The sequence below is a fragment of the Mesoplodon mirus genome, assembly GCF_964341445.2.
Source record: "Mesoplodon mirus genome assembly, chromosome: 18".
NCBI classification, from domain to species: Eukaryota; Metazoa; Chordata; class Mammalia; order Artiodactyla; family Ziphiidae; genus Mesoplodon; species Mesoplodon mirus.
In genome coordinates, this window is record NC_138994.1 from 18,966,698 (window position 1) to 18,985,493 (window position 18,796).

Genomic DNA, 18,796 nt, shown 5'->3' on the forward strand with positions numbered 1-18,796 from the left:
AGTTAATACAGAAATAGTGCTGGGAGCATTGGGTCATAGTCAACATGGGCAATAATCCTCATCACCTTCATCATCACCATCCTCATCACCATCCTCATCACCATCATCATCACCATCATCATCACCTTCATCATCACCATCATCATCACCATCATCATCACCTTCATCATCACCATCATCATCACCATCATCATCACCATCATCATCACCTTCATCATCACCATCATCATCACCATCGTCATCACCTTCATCATCACCATCATCATCACCATCATCATCACCATCATCATCACCTTCATCATCACCATCATCATCACCATCCTCATCACCATCATCATCACCTTCATCATCACCATCATCATCACCATCATCATCACCTTCATCATCACCTTCATCATCACCATCATCATCACCATCCTCATCACCATCATCATCACCTTCATCATCACCATCATCATCACCATCATCATCACCATCATCATCACCATCATCACCATCATCATCACCATCAAGATGATAAAGGATCTGAGAAGCCCTGAACCTAAATAATCTGTTTCATAGACATTCAGATCTCCTGTTCCTTGGGACACATTTTAGAAATGCTGGTCCATGTATTATAGGGCTGTGTTTTCCTGGGAGATGTCTGGAGAGAACCCATAGTTCACTGTGCAAGCACGTTCCAGGGCTTGGCACCCAGCCCCTCTTCTTGATGGGTTCTCCAGCAATTGGGTCACGATAGGCTAAGATGTCCCCCATGAGTTTGGTGCTACTTTCTCAGGGTTCTCCAGACTTTGTTTTGTGTTGGCGTCAGATTGATAAACCACTTCCTACAGTCAGGGGTCAACTGTGGTGTTTTCAGAGTTCCAACTATGGTAGTCTCCAAAATTCTCATCTCTTCTCCATGCTGATAGGGAGACCCCTGCAGGGCTATGGATCGTCTCCTTGATTCTGCATCCAGGGCTAAGCAAACAGTGGGTGCATAATCATGGTGTGGCTGAGCAAAGCAGAAGGCAAGAGGGCTCCACCCATCTCCATTCCTGGCTGGATCAGTGCTGCCATCTGCAGCAAAGGGCATGGTGGAGTGAAAGGGGCCTTGAATTTGAAGTCAGAAAACCAAGGTTCAAATCTTAGCTGGCTGGTAGCAGGAACTTGGGTGAGTTGCTTAACCTTTCTGATCCCATCTGGAAAATGGGAATACCATCCCTTCCAGGACCCCCTCCCCCGCCACGGTTGTACTGAAGATCAGAGCAGATGCTATGTGGAAAGTGCCTTGTCCAGGGGAAAATGCCACGCCGATGCCTTGGCAATTCCTTCCCTTCCTTCCCTCCACCGCCCTGCCATCACTCCAATGGGGACAGGCACCGTGTGTAGGACCAAAGCCTGAGCAGTCACAGCAATGTCGGGAACGAGCATTATTATGCGCTGTGACAAGAGTTGATGAATTCATATGCACCTAGGGGAGCAGACTAACTAAGTGAATAAAGTGCGAATATTCTCTGTGACAATCAATATTCCTTCAATTGAACCATCTCTGCAGATCTGACATTTTGATTGTTCTTTTTTGGACACATTAACTGGATTTATGCTTCCATACAGTGGCAAAGGCGGGGAGAAGAGGTGGTGGCAGCAACCAGTGGCCAGGTATGGTGGTGCTTCAGGCGGCCCCTGGGTAGACTGATGGGAGCAGGTCCATTTGCCTCTGACCCCAGCTGGGTGGGAGCCGGTGCCCCACCATTCTGTTCACCTGGCTGCTGGCCCTCAGTGCCGGGAGGCCCCAGCTGCCTGTGGTTCTTTCAGCTCCAGCAGCAGGGCTGCCAAAGAAGGCGGCTCGGGAGCCCTCCAGCCCTGGAGCGCTGCCTGACCCAGGCTCCGAGTACCTCAGCCCCTCTTCTCTGCACAGGAGGAGGTGCCAGATGGCTTCTCGGGGAACCTCCCAGGGTCCAAGTGAAGCCCACAGGCTCTGATCGCTGCCTGGGTTCAATGACTGACCCTGCCATTTGCTAATAAGTGGCGGCAAGTGCATGACTTTTGGTGAGGTTCATGACATCTTTGGCTCAGTTTATCCGTTTGCCAAATAGAGCTGATGATAAAACAAACTTGTGTTGAGTACTTTAGGTGCCAGGCAGTCTTTTCAGAGCTTTAGATGGACTGACGTACCTAATCTTCACAATAACCCAGCTGGGTAGTACACTAATAGCCCCATTTGCAGGTGAGGAACCTGAAAGACGCAGCTATGCATTTTAGGCAGGTGAGGGTTCGAAGCTCAGCTTGTCACTTAATAGTTGTATAAGTGAAGATTCTTCATGGAAAAATGTACAACTCAAAAGCGCTTAGGCAGAAAAAAAGAAGAGCGAGGGGGGATCGGCTTTGGTAGCTGGAAAGGATACTGGGGTTGCTGGAAGAATTCCAGGAGGGAAGAGCTCCAGAACCTTCTAGAACGCCTTCAGGCTCCAGCGCCTCAGGGGTTGGAACAGGTCCTCAGCCCCATCTGCAATCTTGTTCTCCAACATAACCCATCATTACTTACCTCTGCTTTCCTTTCCAGGTTGCTTTACAAGGCAGGATAGCACAGAGCTTGAAGCGCTGACTCTGGAACCTGATGGCCTGTTTTTGCCTCTGGCTTTGCCACTTCCCAGCAATGTGACTCTGTGCAAAGTCCTTAGCTTCCATGAACCTCTCTTTCTCATCTGTCAAATGGAACAATAGAAACTCCCTTATAGGTTTATTGTGAGAATTAAATGAATTAGTACATATAAAGCCTGTGAAGTAGTCCCTAGCACGTGGTAAATGCTCAGTAAAATTGAGAATCAACATCCTCTTATAGATGCTTTCCTTCTGCATGCCTGGCAGCCTTAGCTTGACTGTATCAGCTGAGATAACTGTTTTCCCCCTGAGGCTATGAACCAACCCCTGGGAAGGGTTCTGATTGCTCACTCCTTATATTAACTGCTATTATCGGACACAGTGAGGCACTAAGATTGTCTAGACCTGGTTCAAGTACATGTTCCCATGAGGAATCCTGGAATAAATCCCAAAAGATCACTGGGCACTGCTGTTCAGAGCACACCCTTGTAGGTTGTCTGATTGTAGCCTTTCAGTGCCTTTTTGATGTTTTACGTCCTGTAAGTTGTAGATAACTTGATAGCAATGCAAAATAATTCTTGTTTATAGACATGCAAATAAATTCTGTCCAGTGGTTCAATAGATTGCCCTCTTCCTTAAGGAAAGAGCCAGCTTCTGATTATTTGTCAATTCACCCTCACTTTCCTTTACTCCAGATAAATTTACACTTTTTTTTTTTTTTGCGGTACGCGGGCCTCTCACTGTTGTGGCCTTTCCCGTTGTGGAGCACAGGCTCTGGACGCGCAGGCTCAGTGGCCATGGCTCACGGGCCCAGCTGCCCCGCTGCATGTGGGATCTTCGCGGACCGGGGCATGAACTCGTGTCCCCTGCATCGGCAGGCGGACTCCCAACCACTGCGCCACCAGGGAAGCCCTAAATTTACACTATTTAGACTTCTCTTTTGGATTAGTTGTAACATCTGCCTGGTTCCCTCACTAATATTAAGCCAAATAAAATCTTTAATACCTGTTAAACTAGGAGAGTCATGATCTTGCCTTTTTTGGGAAAATTATCCTTTAACACTTGCAATGATAGGAAAGTTCCTAAGCATATGGGAAAATAGTTACCATGATCCAGCCTCCTAGTGGTATGACATTAATCCAGCTATTTTTTTCTCCAGGCCTCAGTTTTCTCATCTATCAAATGGGAGTAATATTACATATCCAAGAGGATGCTGTAAGAATTGCTAAGAAATGTATGGAAAACGTTCAGTCTACACCTGGGCACGTAGGAGATGCTTTATTTAAGGCAGATGCCATTGCAGGGGTGGTGCCCGGGTTGTTACAGTCGGTTCTGGTCGTTTATAACAGCAGTCAGTGGGATCCCAGGTGTTGAAATATAGGGAGAAGGACAATGGGCAGAATGCATTCTCTAAGGCTCCTGTGGCTGGACCAGAAAGGGCCTCTGTAGATGTCAACAGGCATATCCCACCCAAAGTGCACTCAACATGGGAAAAAGCTGCAAACTTGGAAATTTTATTGCAGTGAAAGTACATCGACATGGAGACTCGGTTTGCACTTGTCAGGACGAAGGAGGGGGATGGTCAGGGAGGTGGCAGAAGAGAGATGGGAGTGCAAGTGAGTCTGCTTCTTTGCAGGAGATGCTCTCGGTGTTTCACCAGCAAGTGTGAATGTCTGGCTCTCGGGGCAACCTCCTCCAACCTCCAACTGCCGGCTGGTCCCTGGATTAGCTGTCTGCTCTGTGGCCTCGTGGATAGCTTGAATCTGTTCCTCAGACCAGAGAAACCTTGGGTGCACTCATCAAATAGAGTCTGTCCTTACAGTGGAATATTACTCAGCCATAAAAAAGAATGAAATCATACCATTTGCAGCAACATGGATGGACCTAGAGATGATCATACTAAGTGAAGTAAGTCAGACAGAGAAAGACAAATAACATATGATACCACTTATATGTGGAATCTAAAAAAAATGATACAAGTGACCTTATTCACAAAACAGAAATAGACTCACAGACATAGAAAACAAACTTATAGTCCCCAAAGGAGATGGCTGGGAGGGGGGATAAATTAGGAGTTTAGTATTAACAGATACACACTACTATATATGAAATAGATAAACAACAAGGATTTAGTATATAGCTCAGGGAACTATATTCAATATCTTGTTAGAAACCTATAATGGAAAAGAATCTGAAAAAGAATAGATATATGTATACATGTATAACTGAATCACTTTGCTGTACACCTGAAACTAACACAACATTGTAAATTAACTATACTTCAGTAAAAAAAAAAAAAAAGGGTAAAAAAAGGAGTCTCTCTGGCTAAGAGGAAGACCACGCTGCATGCCAGGTGGCAGCTACAGCAGCCCCACTCAACACACTGTCCAGCAGCTTCTATCTGGAACCCCATTCCTCACTCTCACCCTCCCTGGCTTTGACCTGCAGAAGAGCAGCAACGGTCTGAAAATCATTAATGAGACTTTTTCCTCTGTATTCCTGACAGCACCTTGCTCCTGCCCAGCTACAGGTGGGTGGGACCCTCCAAATCAGCCAGGCAGCCCAGCATGATGGCCAGAAAGAAGCCTGAACATTCCCTTCTCAAAGTCATCCTCGGTTTCCACTTGTTCCAAGTGGCTGATGGCTCGCTGGGCAGCCAGCTAGATGAAAGGAGAGTCGCCCTGGCCAGTTGAGGAGGGGTGGGTGAAGGTGGCAGGTGATTCTGCAGAGAGTCTGGGGTCGGGGACCGATGGGGTGCTACTGCTCCTTAGTGTGTGTGGCAGGGAAGGCTTTGAGTCTTGACCCATAGTGAGACAGGCTGGGACCTGGGACCCTTTGCTGCACTGCTTCCACCTGGAGTCTCCTCAAGCACAAAAATACAAAGAAAGTATAAGGGACTAAAAATAACTGCGTGCACGCCCAGTTGGGGCACATTATGGACAACAAGATACAAAAGACCTCAAAAACACAACTGCCTCTTCTAAAGAGCAAGGAACAGAAGCAGGGGGTCGGGAGCAAAAGCAGCGCACTGTGCATGCCCCGTGCACACAGCACCACGAAAGGGGTGGATAGGCCACCTAAGCCACCCCTCCAGCCCGCCCCCTGGACACACCCCTTCCCTCACCGCATATAAGGAACCAGCTCTCCCCGTTAGGGAGCGAGCGAGCAAGGGAACCTCTTACTTGTTCTCGTTCCCCCCTGCTGCAGCAGGGGTCCCAAAAAGCCTAGCCTGAATTTCTTGTCTGGCCTCTGATCGATTTCTACCAACTGGGGAAGGCCAAGAACCCTGGTCTGTAACAATAGGAGAGAACCAGATGGTGACTTACCGCAGGTACAGATGACAAATGATGGCCAGGCAAACCGACCGTGGACTTTTTCAGGCAAGACATGTGACCAAGGAGATTCCCAGAGGCAGGGGTGGCTGTCCCTGCTGGGGGGAGGACACACCCAGCCACACCACTGTCCCACTCACTCCCAAGCTTATCGCGGCGCGAACCTCCACGTCTGCATTTACCCAAGTCATCCAAGCAGGCTCCGAGTTGCTGAGACCCCAGTTACTGGATCTGACGAGGCTGCAGTGAAGGACTTTCTTGCCCCACCCCGCGAGTGGGAGCTGGTGGACACAGAGCGCATCTCTTACGGACAAATGAAGCAGCAGTGTGAGTGATTTGGTAGCCCTCTCCACATGGCCTGGCGATTCTCCTCTTACTTCCCCTGCGCTCTTTCTTTTCTCACCTGGGCTGGCCAGAAACGCAGCCTCTTCCAGCGTCAGCAAGGCAACCACTCTGTGTGAGCTAGGACTCCTGAACCCATGGCAACCCGCCAGCTGCTGCTCCCAGAAGCCGTTTCCCAGCAGTGCTGCTGTCCTCGGCTGGTCAGCAGGACCTCCCAGGAGGGTACCAGGCTCCAGTGTACACTCCCTTCTTCTGGAAAAAGGCAAGTGACACCATCCCCATAGCCTCCCCCTTTCCCCTCTGAGGTAGAACTGATGTTGGCTTCGTGGGGGCCCCTTGGGGACATGGCAATTCTGTTGGGCCTTGGAAATAAAGTAGGATTTGGACTGGTCTTGACGAGGGGGACTCCTTCTGCCTTTATTTTATTGTCTGTGGTGACCATCAAGCTTGGCTTTAGGGGTCTTCCCTTTTCCCATCCCTTTTACCTTCCTTTGTAACCTGAGTTTTGGATATCTATCTATAGCTCTCTGTCTCCATCCATCCATCCATGCATTTACCCACCTACCCATCCACCTATCTACCCACTAATCCAATCCACCCACACACACATCCATCCCCCCATCCACTCACCCTATCTACCTATCTATCTATCTACCTACCTATCCGTTCATTTATCTATCTATCTATCTATCTATCTATCTATATCTAATCTACCTATCTATCTACCTACCTACCTATCTATCCATTCATTTATCTATCTATCTATCTATTTATCTATCTACCTACCTATCTGTTCATTTATCTATCTACCTACCTATCTATCCCTTCATTTATCTATCTACTATCTATCTGTCTATCTACCATCTATCTATCTATCTACAATCTATCTATCTTCTATCTATCTATCTATCTATCTATCTATCTATCTATCTATCTATTTCTATCTATCTCCTTTTGCTCCCCCGCTTCCCTGATAGAGACTACAGTTTCCCAAAGGAATTTCAGCAAAAAGTAAAGAAAATAAATGAAACGTAAACCTTTCTCTCCAAACTACAAACAATGCCTAACAAGTCAAGCTTCAAACATTCTAAGCACATGCCTGATGCACTGATAGCTAAGGCTCTCTCTCTCTCCATGTGCTGTAGTGGATTAGGAAATGGACTTGAGAGCCAGATCGCCTCGGCTCAAATCTCAGCTCTGCTGCTGACCCCATGGCCCTGGGCAAGTTTCTTTAGTGTCTCTCTGCCTCAGTGCTTATTCTGTAAAATGGGAATACTAAGAGTAACTACCTCATAGGGCAGTCATGAGAATGAAATTAGCTATTTAATATGTGCAAAGAACTTAACCAGGGCTTGGGACATAGTCCGTGGTATGATATAGGAGGGTCAGTTCTTATTACTAGTACTGGGCACATAAGCTCTGTCTGAAGACCCTCCCAGACAACAGCCCCCCAGTTTTGGTTCTTGGGCAAGTCCTCCTTGGACTCAAGGTGGCTGCATACAGCCACACAGGTTGCACACTGCACATCCCAATTCCACATGCCCATCCCTCTCTTCGCTTCTGGGGAGGACTCAGGGTGGCACTTCAGGCAGACAGGCATGGCAATAATCAGACTATCTGTGATAGGACTGATGGGTCATCTGCAATACCCTGGGTGAAGGTCATTATTTCAGGAGCGCAGATGCATAGAAGACTCTTTGAGCAGGAGTTGGGGAGGCCAAGAGGAAAAGAACAGCAGAGGATGCTAAAAGTCTAAGGGGATGAGGGCAGAGGGACTGGAGAAGCTCCTAAAGTTAAAGATCCTGCAGGCAGGGCTGACTTACCCACAGGAGAGACTGCTGGCCCAGACTTTCCAAATGCAAAGCCAGGGAGGAGACCTTTCTTTGTTTTTCCCCTTTGTCCAGGGGTGAGAGGCAGCTGAATCTCTTGGTCATGGGGTTTGTCTCCTGCCCATGCTTTGTGCATCTTTCCTGGTTGCTGGGAGAACAGGGGACTCGCTGCTGATGGGGGAAAATTGTCAGTGAGTCCAGAGGGCATTTACTTAAGAACTGACGTAAGAAATGACATGTGGGGACTTGGGGGTTTCCAAGATCGTGAAACAGTGATAAAGATGCTGCCAATACCACCCCAGGTTCCTGAAGACCCATCCTTCTCTCTCACCCTAAAAGCAATGGGCAAGCAAGCCTACTGTGTCCACACTGAACTGGGCACTTTGCAGATGAAACATCCCATCCAGTATGAACCTCAGGAGGTAAGCATTTTCACTCCCATTTCACAGATGAGAAAGGCACTGCGTTAAATGATTTGCCTGTGGTGTCTCAGCTAGAAAGCCACAGGGCAGCATTCAACCCAGATTGGTCCCACTCCAAAGTCTGTGTGTTGTTCACAGTCAACCTGGCAGACTCCTCACCTTGGCTTCATCTCTCAGGCATGCAGGAGCCCACCCAAGATGAGGTAGTACCTACTTGGAGAGTCAAGATACACGATTCTCAAAATGTGGTCCATGGGCCAACATCAGCATCAGCATCAGCATCACCTGGGGACTTCTTAGCAATCACAGATCCCCAGACTTCATCCCAGACCCATTGTCATAGTCAGCTCAGGCTGACATAACAAAATATCATAGACTAAGGGGCTTAAACAACCATTCTGGAGGCTGGAAGTTCAACATCAGGGTCCAGCATTGTCTGGTTCTGGTGAGGATCCTCTTCCTGGCTTGCAGACAGCTGCTTTTTTGCTATGTCCTCACATAGTGGAGAGAGAGAAAGCTCTGGTCTCTCTTCCTCTTCTTATCAGGACACTAATTCCATCATGAGGGCCTCACCCTCATCACCTCTTCTAACCCTAATGACCTCCCAAAAGCCCCATCTTCAAATACCATCACATTGGGGGTTAGCACTTCCACATATGAATTTTTTGTTGGAGGGAGGAGATCACAAACATTCAGCCCATAACACCCACTGAGTCAGTAGGTGATTCTCTTGTTCCCTAGAATTTGAGAATTATGGGAGATTCTGTCTGGAGAAGTACATCAATCAAATCTTTCCAGCTGTGTCCGCCTGTGTCCTTGGTCTGTTCCTGAGGAAAGTTCTGTAGGCAAGGAGGCAATGTCAACATGTTTATAGAGTGCTTTGAACTGGTGGGCACCCCAGATGCTGTTTCACCATTTCCTGGAATAGCAGGCCTTGAAATCAGTGTCCCAACCAGGTAGAAAGCTACCTGTGGCTAGTCGTTGCTGGAAGAGAGACTGCTTGTGACATTCTTGTACATCATTAACCTCTTCACAGAAGATGGGAATTGGTTTGACTAAAAAAGGCTGAGCTGCAGCAGGAGAGACTGAAGTTAGACATCTGGAAGAACTTCCAAGCTTAATAAATTTTTTGAGTCTCAAAAAGATGTAGATAGAGGGCAATCATCCCTGGAATCAGGGGTCATACAAATGGCTATTTTAAATCTTCTGTAGTAGCTGGACTCGGTCTTCAACAGCGTAACCTCACAAACATTCATGACCTGTTGTAGCTGAGACACAAACAGAGCCATCATCAAATATCACTTTGCTCTCTGTCTTAGCGAGAAGGAAAAAAAATAAACAAATGGAGAAAAGAGATTTCATGTTTTTCTAATAGAACAAGGTAAGGAGTGGGGAAAAAACAATTTCTGCTGAGCACTTCTGAGCCTCTGTCACAGCTACTGACCCCGCCCCCCAAAGCAACAAGAACCGCAAAGCCAAGTTCGATAAAGATGAAGAACAGTGTGTCTGGGCTTCTCCAGAATGAGCTGGTCGTCCCCAGGGAGGCCTGGAGGGAAAAGAGAAATGAAAGGCTTTTGGAAATCGGCCACCTTTCTGAGAGGGTGGACACTTCTGGCTCTGGAAATAGAAAGGCAGCAGCCACAACAGACGAAGGCTGTCGTGGGCTGGGACCTGGGGGCTCGAGAGAAGCTAGGGTTTTGACAGGTGTCAATCAGTGCTGACAGACTCCAGGTTCAACTGCGGCTTTACAGCCTCTTGTAGCCTTGACTGCAATTGGCTTTGGAGTGGCAAGTGTGAGGGAGAGCTTTGGGGAATCAAGAGAGAGGGGAAGTCAGGAGGGTGGGAGCCTGCTTTTTGGAAGCATTTGGCTCCTGGCCTGGTTCTGCCTCAGCAGCGCTTTGACTGCGCTGGTCACTGCCCCTCCATGAGCCTCAGTTTCCTTGTCTGTAACAGGCAGGGGGTGGGCTAGACCAGTGGTTCTCCACACTGGCAGGGCTGGGCCCCAGCACTGCTCACAAGCTGGGCTGAGAACCACAGGCCTGGAGTCTGCATAGCTGGACTTTGGCCCTTGACAGTCTCTAAAAGGAGAAAACATAAGTCCACTGGGTGGCACCCCGGCCCAATCCCAGGTCTCTCTACCAGAAACAGCCGAGGACCCTTTGAATCCTGGTAACTGGGGTCATGCTGGGGACCCTCGACATCCATGGAGGGGGAGGCTGCATGGATTATGCAGTGGCCCCAGGGACCTGGCAAGTCAGTGGCACCTCCAGCTCAGGGGTCTGCGGCGTCAGCCTTGAGCCTGATTGCCTTGTTTCCCAGGGATGTGACTTCTCTGCACCTGCTTTCTCATGTGTGAGGTGCGGATGATAATCATACCTGCCTCACAGGTGAGGGGAAAGTGAAATAAAACATGGAACTCAGGGCAGTGCCTGGCGGTCCAGTGGTTAAGACTCCACACTTCCATTGCAGGGCGCACAGGTTCAATCCCTGGTTGGGGAACTAAGATCTCGCAGGCCGTGTGGCATAGGCAAACAAACAAACAAAAAACCCCACAGAACTCAGGGCAGCTCCTAGTGCCTGGAAATAAAGTTCAGTGTCTTTATTTTATTTTATTTTTTATTTTTTGGCCATGCCATGCGGCTCATAGGATCTTCGTTCCCCAACCAGGGATCGAACCCGGGCCCTCGACTGTGAGAGCGTGGAGTCCTAACCACTGGACGGCCAGGGAAATCCCTCAGCATCCTTATTATTGGTTCCCTGGTTGGACCGCACACTCCACGAGGGCAGGGGTGGTGTGAATGTATGGATGGATGGGGGAAAAAAAAAGAATAAAGGGAGGGAGGGAAGGGGAGAGAGAGATGAAGAGAGAAGGAAAGAACCCACAACTTCCAGAACCTGACCAATGGCAGAAATGTGCCCATCTGCTTCGAAATGACCCCTCCAGGGGTGTAGTCCCCACAGAACGAGCCTGGACACGTGGCAAGATGAAGGGAGAGGGAGACAAGGGCCCCCCCCGCCGACATCTTCTCAAAACCAAGTCGTTGAACCCGGTGAGTGAAATTCAACAGAAAACGCCATCAGCGCCCCAAGGACCGGTGTTAAGCTCGGCTACTTTAAAAAAACGAGACAGGGCTTCCCTGGTGGCGCAGTGGTTGGGAGTCCGCCTAACGATGCAGGGGACACGGGTTCGTGCCCTGGTCTGGGAAGATCCCACATGCCGCGGAGCGGCTGGGCCTGTGAGCCACGGCTGCTGAGCCTGCGCGTCCGGAGCCTGCGCGTCCGGAGCCTGTGCTCCGCAACGGGAGAGGCCACAACAGTGAGAGGCCCACATACCACAAAAAAAAATAAAAATAAAAAAACGAGACAAAGACGACCATTTTTACTTGTTCCTTCCTTCTTTTGCTGTCACATCAAAGCTATTTTATTGGTATATGTTCAAGAAATGTTTTTTAATCTCCCAAATTATAGCTTCTCTATATGTTCTTGTCATTGTAAATTACATTGTGAGTGCCTGAGCCTTTTTTTTTTTTTTTTTTTTTTTTGCTGGTGGCAATTAAAAATTCCCCCCAGGGCTCCCCTGGTGGCGCAGTGGTTGAGAGTCCGCCTGCCGATGCAGGGGACACGGGTTCGTGCCCCGGTCCGGGAAGATCCCACATGCCGTGGAGCGGCTGGGCCCGTGAGCCATGGCCGCTGAGCCTGCGCGTCCGGAGCCTGTGCTCCACAAGGAGAGAGGCCACAACAGTGAGAGGCCTGCGTACAGCAAAAAAAAAAAAATTCCCCCCAGGGGCCTCTGCAGTGTCTTACCTGCACGCTTCCATCTCTGCTTTTGTCTCACTCCTGCCTCTATTTCTCACCAAATCTGGCTTCCTGTAACCTGCAGAAGCATCAGCCTCATTCTGCTCCTTACCTTGGGGACTGCTGTGACATTTCCACCATAGCTGTGGGGAGGGCAGGCCCCGCTAAGCAAACCCAATCCTCAGGCTTCCCCAGGAGAAGTTTGACTCCCCGAGGCCCTTTGCCCTCCTGCGGACTGGGGCTCCCGCAGCTAGGGCACAGCTCTGGACTTGCTGGCCCTGGCCCCTCCCCTACCTGGAGGCAGCTAATTGGCTGGCACCCCGGCCGCTCTGTCACATCACCCAGCCTCCCCAGCTACTGAGTCATCCATACACGGCCATTTGTTTGTGCTGGTTTCAGACAGACTAATGCCTTTAATGGCACATAATCATTTTTCAGAAGTCATTTGATGTCACTAATCATCTCGGTAATACGGCATGATGGAACGCGTAATGACATTCAGAACAGGACAGATGGCAGTGCGATTCCTGGCTTTCCCCCTCTAATCTATATTTTACCTGTGCCGGCTGCTAGTGACACCAAGGGCTGTTAATAAACAATTGCCTTAAGGGCTTATTCCCCCTTGGGGGTTGGGAAGGGCCATGGGGCAGCCATTAAAAATAATTCATGATAGAAGTGACGGTGGGAAGAGGAAAGGAAGCAGTTTCTAGCCAGCGTTCCCCCCTCCATCCTGGGACAAAAACCTGGCTCAGATCCGTTTTGCCGGGCTTGGGCGGAGGGGGAGTGGGTGCCGGGAATGTGAGCGTCCAGTGGGAAAAAAGAGGCCCCCACAAGGAAGTGAAAGAAACACAAGTTTGTGAGAATTCTTGACCAGGAGGTTTTATTTATTTGTTTGTTTATTTATTTATTTTGGCTGCTCCAGGTCTTAGTTGTGGCATGCGGGATCTTTTAGTTGCAGCGTGCAGACCCTTAGTTGCAGCATGCATGTGGGATCTAATTACTTGACCAGGGATCGAACCCGGGCCCCTTGCATTGGGAGTGCGGAGTCTTACCCACTGGGCCACCAGGGAAGTCCCCTGACCAAAAGGTTTTAAGCTGGTTTTCTAGAGCTGGAAAGATCCATGGAGAAATGGGTCTTCACTGAGAGAGGTGAAGAGTGGCCTTTGAGGAGATGGGGACGGATGGGCAGAGCCCCTTCTGGCATTCTCCTGTCCCCCAAGGGCCTTGGGTCAGGGTGAGGGGCCAGAGTCAGTGTGCGGACCCTTCTGAGACCTTGAGCCATCCCTTCCATTCAAGGGGTTGCTTGGGGCTCTTGGAAGAGTCAGAAGCCAGTTGGCTGCTGCCTGGGATTTCTACCCTGAAATGGTTCCACTGAGCTGCAAAGTAAATAGAATCAAGGGTGCTGTACTGGCCCCTGAGTGTGAGGGACCTAAGTATTTGCCAAAATCAGATGGCTTCACGGACCCTCCCTTCCTGAGGACAAGTCTGTTGTGTAATGACTTAAAGGAGATAGCTTTTATTCTGACGACCGCCAGAGAGTAACTGCAAAATAAAATGCAGCAATTACAATAAATGGTAATGACAGGGGACAGGCTGATGCCACTTCAGGAGACCAGGACACAGAGGGCTGGGGCCATGAGAGCTGCCCCGCCGTGGCAAGCGTCTTGGGTCCTGGCAGACAGCCTGTCCTCATTCTCTGGGTCCCGCCCTCATGAGCAGCTGTCCCGATGGGAGGGCTAAGCTCTCTTTCTATCGTTCTCTTTCCCACTTCCATCTCCTCCTTTGGGGTCTCCAGGGAGGACGCTGGCAAGTCTCCCTGGGCACCCTGCTAACGCACTCTCAGATCTGGGGTACAGGCCAGGGAAAGCTGCGAAGGGTTTCAGGAGCTGGTAGACAGGGGCCCGGGGCACAGTGCAGGGGTTAAGAGCAGGCTTGTGAATGTCAGAGGGACCTCTCACTCAGCAGAGCGCAGCACCGGGCGGGTGGTTACCCACCCTGCGCCTTGTTTACTCATTTATAAAAGGATATTAATGACATCTCCCTGGCCGAGTATCACCGTGAAGATTAAATAAAACAATGCATGTGGGGCTTCCCTGGTGGCGCAGTGGTTGAGAGTCCGCCTGCTGATGCAGGGGACACGGGTTTGTGCCCCGGTCTGGGAGGATCCCACATGCTGCGGAGCGGCTGGGCCCGTGAGCCATGGCCGCTGAGCCTGCGCGTCCGGAGCCTGTGCTCTGCAACGGGAGAGGCCACGGCAGTGAGAAGCCCGCGTACCGCAAAAAAAAAAAAACAAAAAACAAAAAAAACCAATGCATGTGAAATGCTGAGCGCAAAGTAGGCCCTCATGCAACATTAATCATTACAGTTGCTGCCGTGGACGGGTCTGGTGGCCCAGTTGAATGAGAAAGCCCCCGCCGGGGGGCGGGGACAACGGGAATTTGGATGCAGGTGGGTGGCTCCCGGAAGGAGCTTGCAGGGACAAGGTGGGCAGTGTCTGTGGCCATCGACAGTGGGGTTTCCTCTCTAGTGCTGCATCCCCCGGGCTGTGCTCCATCCCGCATTGCTATCACAGCAAGAAGACATACCGAGCTTCAGTGGAAAGCCCTCTGTTAGTAAGTGGGAAAGCCCCCGGCGTCTTTGCGGTGGTTGATAATTAGCTTAAGCTGCTGGATGAGAGCTGACTGGAGCTCTGACATCTATTTAAATAAAGTCCTTTCCTGCCCTCCTCCAGCTCAGACCTGGGGGACCCTGGGCTCCAAAGAACCCTAAGCATCCCCATTTGCCCCAGCCTCCTGCTCACAGGTGAGGCAGGCGATGTGTGCAGACACACAGGGCCTGGTTTGGGGAGAGGTCTTAGAAACACATGCCTTGCAGCTGCTGGCTGGGACGGCTGACCTGGAGGCACTGGCTGTGTCTGGCCGGCCTGCACCAAGGCCAGCTCAGGGGGCTCCCACAAAAACCAAAACAGCAGCAGTAATTGCCGTTTATTCTCTGCAGGTATTCTGTGCCCTGAGATGGGCTGAGGTCTTCTTTTAGATGATCTCCTGCAGTCCTCTCCTAGATCTTGAGAGATATACATCAGTGTTTGTTTTTTTTTAACATCTTTATTGGAGTATAATTGCTTTACAATGGTGTGTTAGTTTCTGCTGTATAATAAAGTGAATTAGTTATACATATACATATGTTCCTATATCTCCACCCTCTTGCATCTCCCTCCCATCCTCCCACATCAGTGTTTTATAGACAAGGAAACTGGGTCTCAGAAAAGTAAAGTCATTTGCCTAGCTCATAAGTGGTAGAACAGGGATCCAACCTGGTGTTTGAATCCAAAATTCTCGTGCTTTATTACATTGGTGAGAAGAAGTTTTTTTCTCTGTCAAATAAGACCTGAGACTGGATTTAAGGAATCCTCTTTCCCTCCCTTCCCTGGCCCCTCCCTCCTTCCCTCTCTCCATCCCATAACCCTTTCTTCTATTAAATATTGCTCCGTTGCTTTTTATTAAACTCTTCTGGGGGCAGAGAGAACACATATGTCTGGGACACCTTCCTGCCCAGTGTATGTGCTGCCTGGGACCTCCCAAGCAGAAATGATCTGAGACCCCTGCCTCAGATGCTCCATTTAGGGACACTCTTAGATGGCTCAGGCCAAGAAGGGGAGTGTGACGGGGTAGTCAGTACTCAGAGAAAGCTGGCAGAATCCCAGGAGCCCAAGCCCCTAAGTAGAGTTTCAGGAAGCCACTCTTGCTTCTCCCCCTGGGGACATGTAAACTGGCAAATAGTTGCTTATACTGGGATTCTGCAACTGTATCCACAGCTGTTCACGGGAGGCTGTGAAGTGGGTGTTGTCTTTCCCAGCAGGATGGCCCGTCTCAGGGCTGTGCTGCCTGGAGCAGCAGGTGGGAGAAAAGTCCTGACCGTTGTACCCGGAACTCTGGCCCCTACCCCTCCCTGCCCTTCCCTCCCTCTTCCTGTTTTTATGGCCTAAGTACGCATGATGGAGACTGGACGTCAGGGAGCAGCAGGCCTCGGGGATAACTATAATTACCCGCAGGCAGTGGTTGGCATGTCTGTCTAGTAAAACCTGCAATTTGATTGTTTCAAGGGCACAAACCAGGAAAACACATCTCTGATCGCCTCTTTTTTCTGCTTCATGATGTCAGTTCCCCACGGTCTTACGGCTGGCTGAGTTTCTTCCTCCTTACACACACCAGAAGGACCGTTCTTCCAGGGTCACACGCCCACGGAATGTGGTGTTACAGCATCAGGTGAAAGAAAGTCTGGAGTGCTCATCCTGCAAGGTGGGCAGACGGAGGGTCCCAGACAGGAGTCCCCCGGGTGCAGGCCTGTGTGTGGATACCTGGTACCCCAGCACACTGCACATTGCCTGGGCCCTGGAAGGGGCCCCAGGAATTGCTTGTTCAAGAAACTCTAAATGGAGGTCACAGCACCTGCCTCTGAGTTTTTTCTGAGGGTTAAGTGAAATAACACACGTTCAAGTGCTTGGCTTAGGGTAGGTAAGAGCCCATTGCACGCCCATGAACCCTACAAACAACCCATGGGATGTCCACACAGTGGAATGCTACTCAGCACTAAAACGGAACAAATAACTATTGCACATGAAACCGCATGGATACATCATTTTTTTAAAAGGGAATTTATCACATTCATTCTCTTTTTTTAAAATAAATTTATTTATTTATGGCTGCGTTGGGTCTTCGTTGCTGTGCGCAGGCTTTCTCTAGTTGCGGTGAGCAGGGGTTACTCTTTGTTGTGGTGCGCGGGCTTCTCATTGAAGTGGCTTCTCTTGTTGCAGAGCATGGGCTCTAGGTGCGTGGGCTTCAGTAGTTGTGGCATGCAAGCTCAGTAGTTGTGGCTCACAGGTTCTAGAGAGCACGCTCAGTAGTTGTTGTGCATGGGCTTAGTTGCTCCGCAGCCCGTGGAATCTTCCTGGACCAGGGCTCAAACCTGTGTCCCCTGCATTGGCAGGTGGATTCTTAACCACTGTGCCACCAGGGAAGTCCCGTCATTCTTTTTTTCTTCATTGAAGTTTAGTTGATTTACAATCTTGTGTTTCAGGTATATAACAAAGTGATTCAGTTATATATATATATATATATATATATATATATATATATATATATATATATTCAGACATATATATATATTCAGATTCTTTTCCATTATAGGTTATTACAAGATATTGAATATAGTTCCCTGTGCTATACAGTAGATCCTTGTTGTTTATCTGTTTTATATATAGTGATGTGTACCTGTTATGCCAGCTTTATTTTGACTTCCGTTTGCATGGAATATCTTTTTCCATCCTTTCACTTGCAGTCTGTATGTGTCCCTAGGTCTGAAGTGGGTCTCTTGTAGACAGCATACATATGGGTCTTGTTTTTGTATCCATTCAGCGAGCCTGTGTCTTTTGGTTGGAGCATTTAATCCATTCATGTTTAAGGTAATTATTCATATGTACGTTCCTATTACCATTTTATTGTTATGGGTTTGTTTTTATAGGTCCTTTTCTTCTCTTGTGTTTCCCACTTAGAGAAGTTCCTTTAGCATTTGTTGTAGAGCTGGTTTGGTGGTGCTGAATTCTTTTAGCTTTTGCTTGTCTGTAAAGCTTTTGATTTCTCCATAGAATCTGAATGAGATCCTTCCCAGGTAGAGTAATCTTGGTTGTAGGTTCTTCCCTTTCATCACTTTAAATATATCGTGCCACTCCCTTCTGGCTTGTAGAGTTTCTGCTGAGAAATCAGCTGTTAACTTTATGCAAGTTCCCTTGTATGTTATTTGTCATTTTTCCCTTGCTGCTTTCAATAATTTTTCTTTGTCTTTAATTTTTGTAAATTTGATTACTATGTACCTTGGCATGTTTCTCCTTGGGTTTATCATGCCTGGGACTCTCTGCACTTCCTGGACTTGGGTAGCTATTTCCTTTCCCACGTTAGGGAAGTTTTCGACTATAATCTCTTCAGATATTTTCTCGGGTCCTTTCTCTCTCTCCTCCTTCTGGGACCCCTATAATGCGAATGTTGTTGCGTTTAATGTTGTCCCAGAGGTCCCTTAAGCTGTCTGCATTTCTTTTCATTCTTTTTTCTTTAGTCTGTTCCGCAGCAGTGAATTCCACCATTCTGCCTTCCAGGTCACTTATCCGTTCTTCTGCCTCAGTTATTCTGCTATTGATTCCTTCTAGTGTAGTTTTCATTTCAGTTATTGTATTGTTCATCTCTGTTTGTTTATTCTTTAATTCTTCTAGGTCTTTGTTAAACATTTCTTGCATCTCCTCGATCTTTGCCTTCATTCTTCTTCTGAGGTCCTGGATCATCTTCACTATCATTATTCTGAATTCTTTCTCTGGAAGGTTGCCTATCTCCACTTCATTTAGTTGTTTTTCTGGGGTTTCATCTTGTTCCTTCATCTGGTACATAACCCTCTGCCTTTTCATCTTGGCTACCTTTCTGTGAATGTTAGTGATGTGTATCTGTTT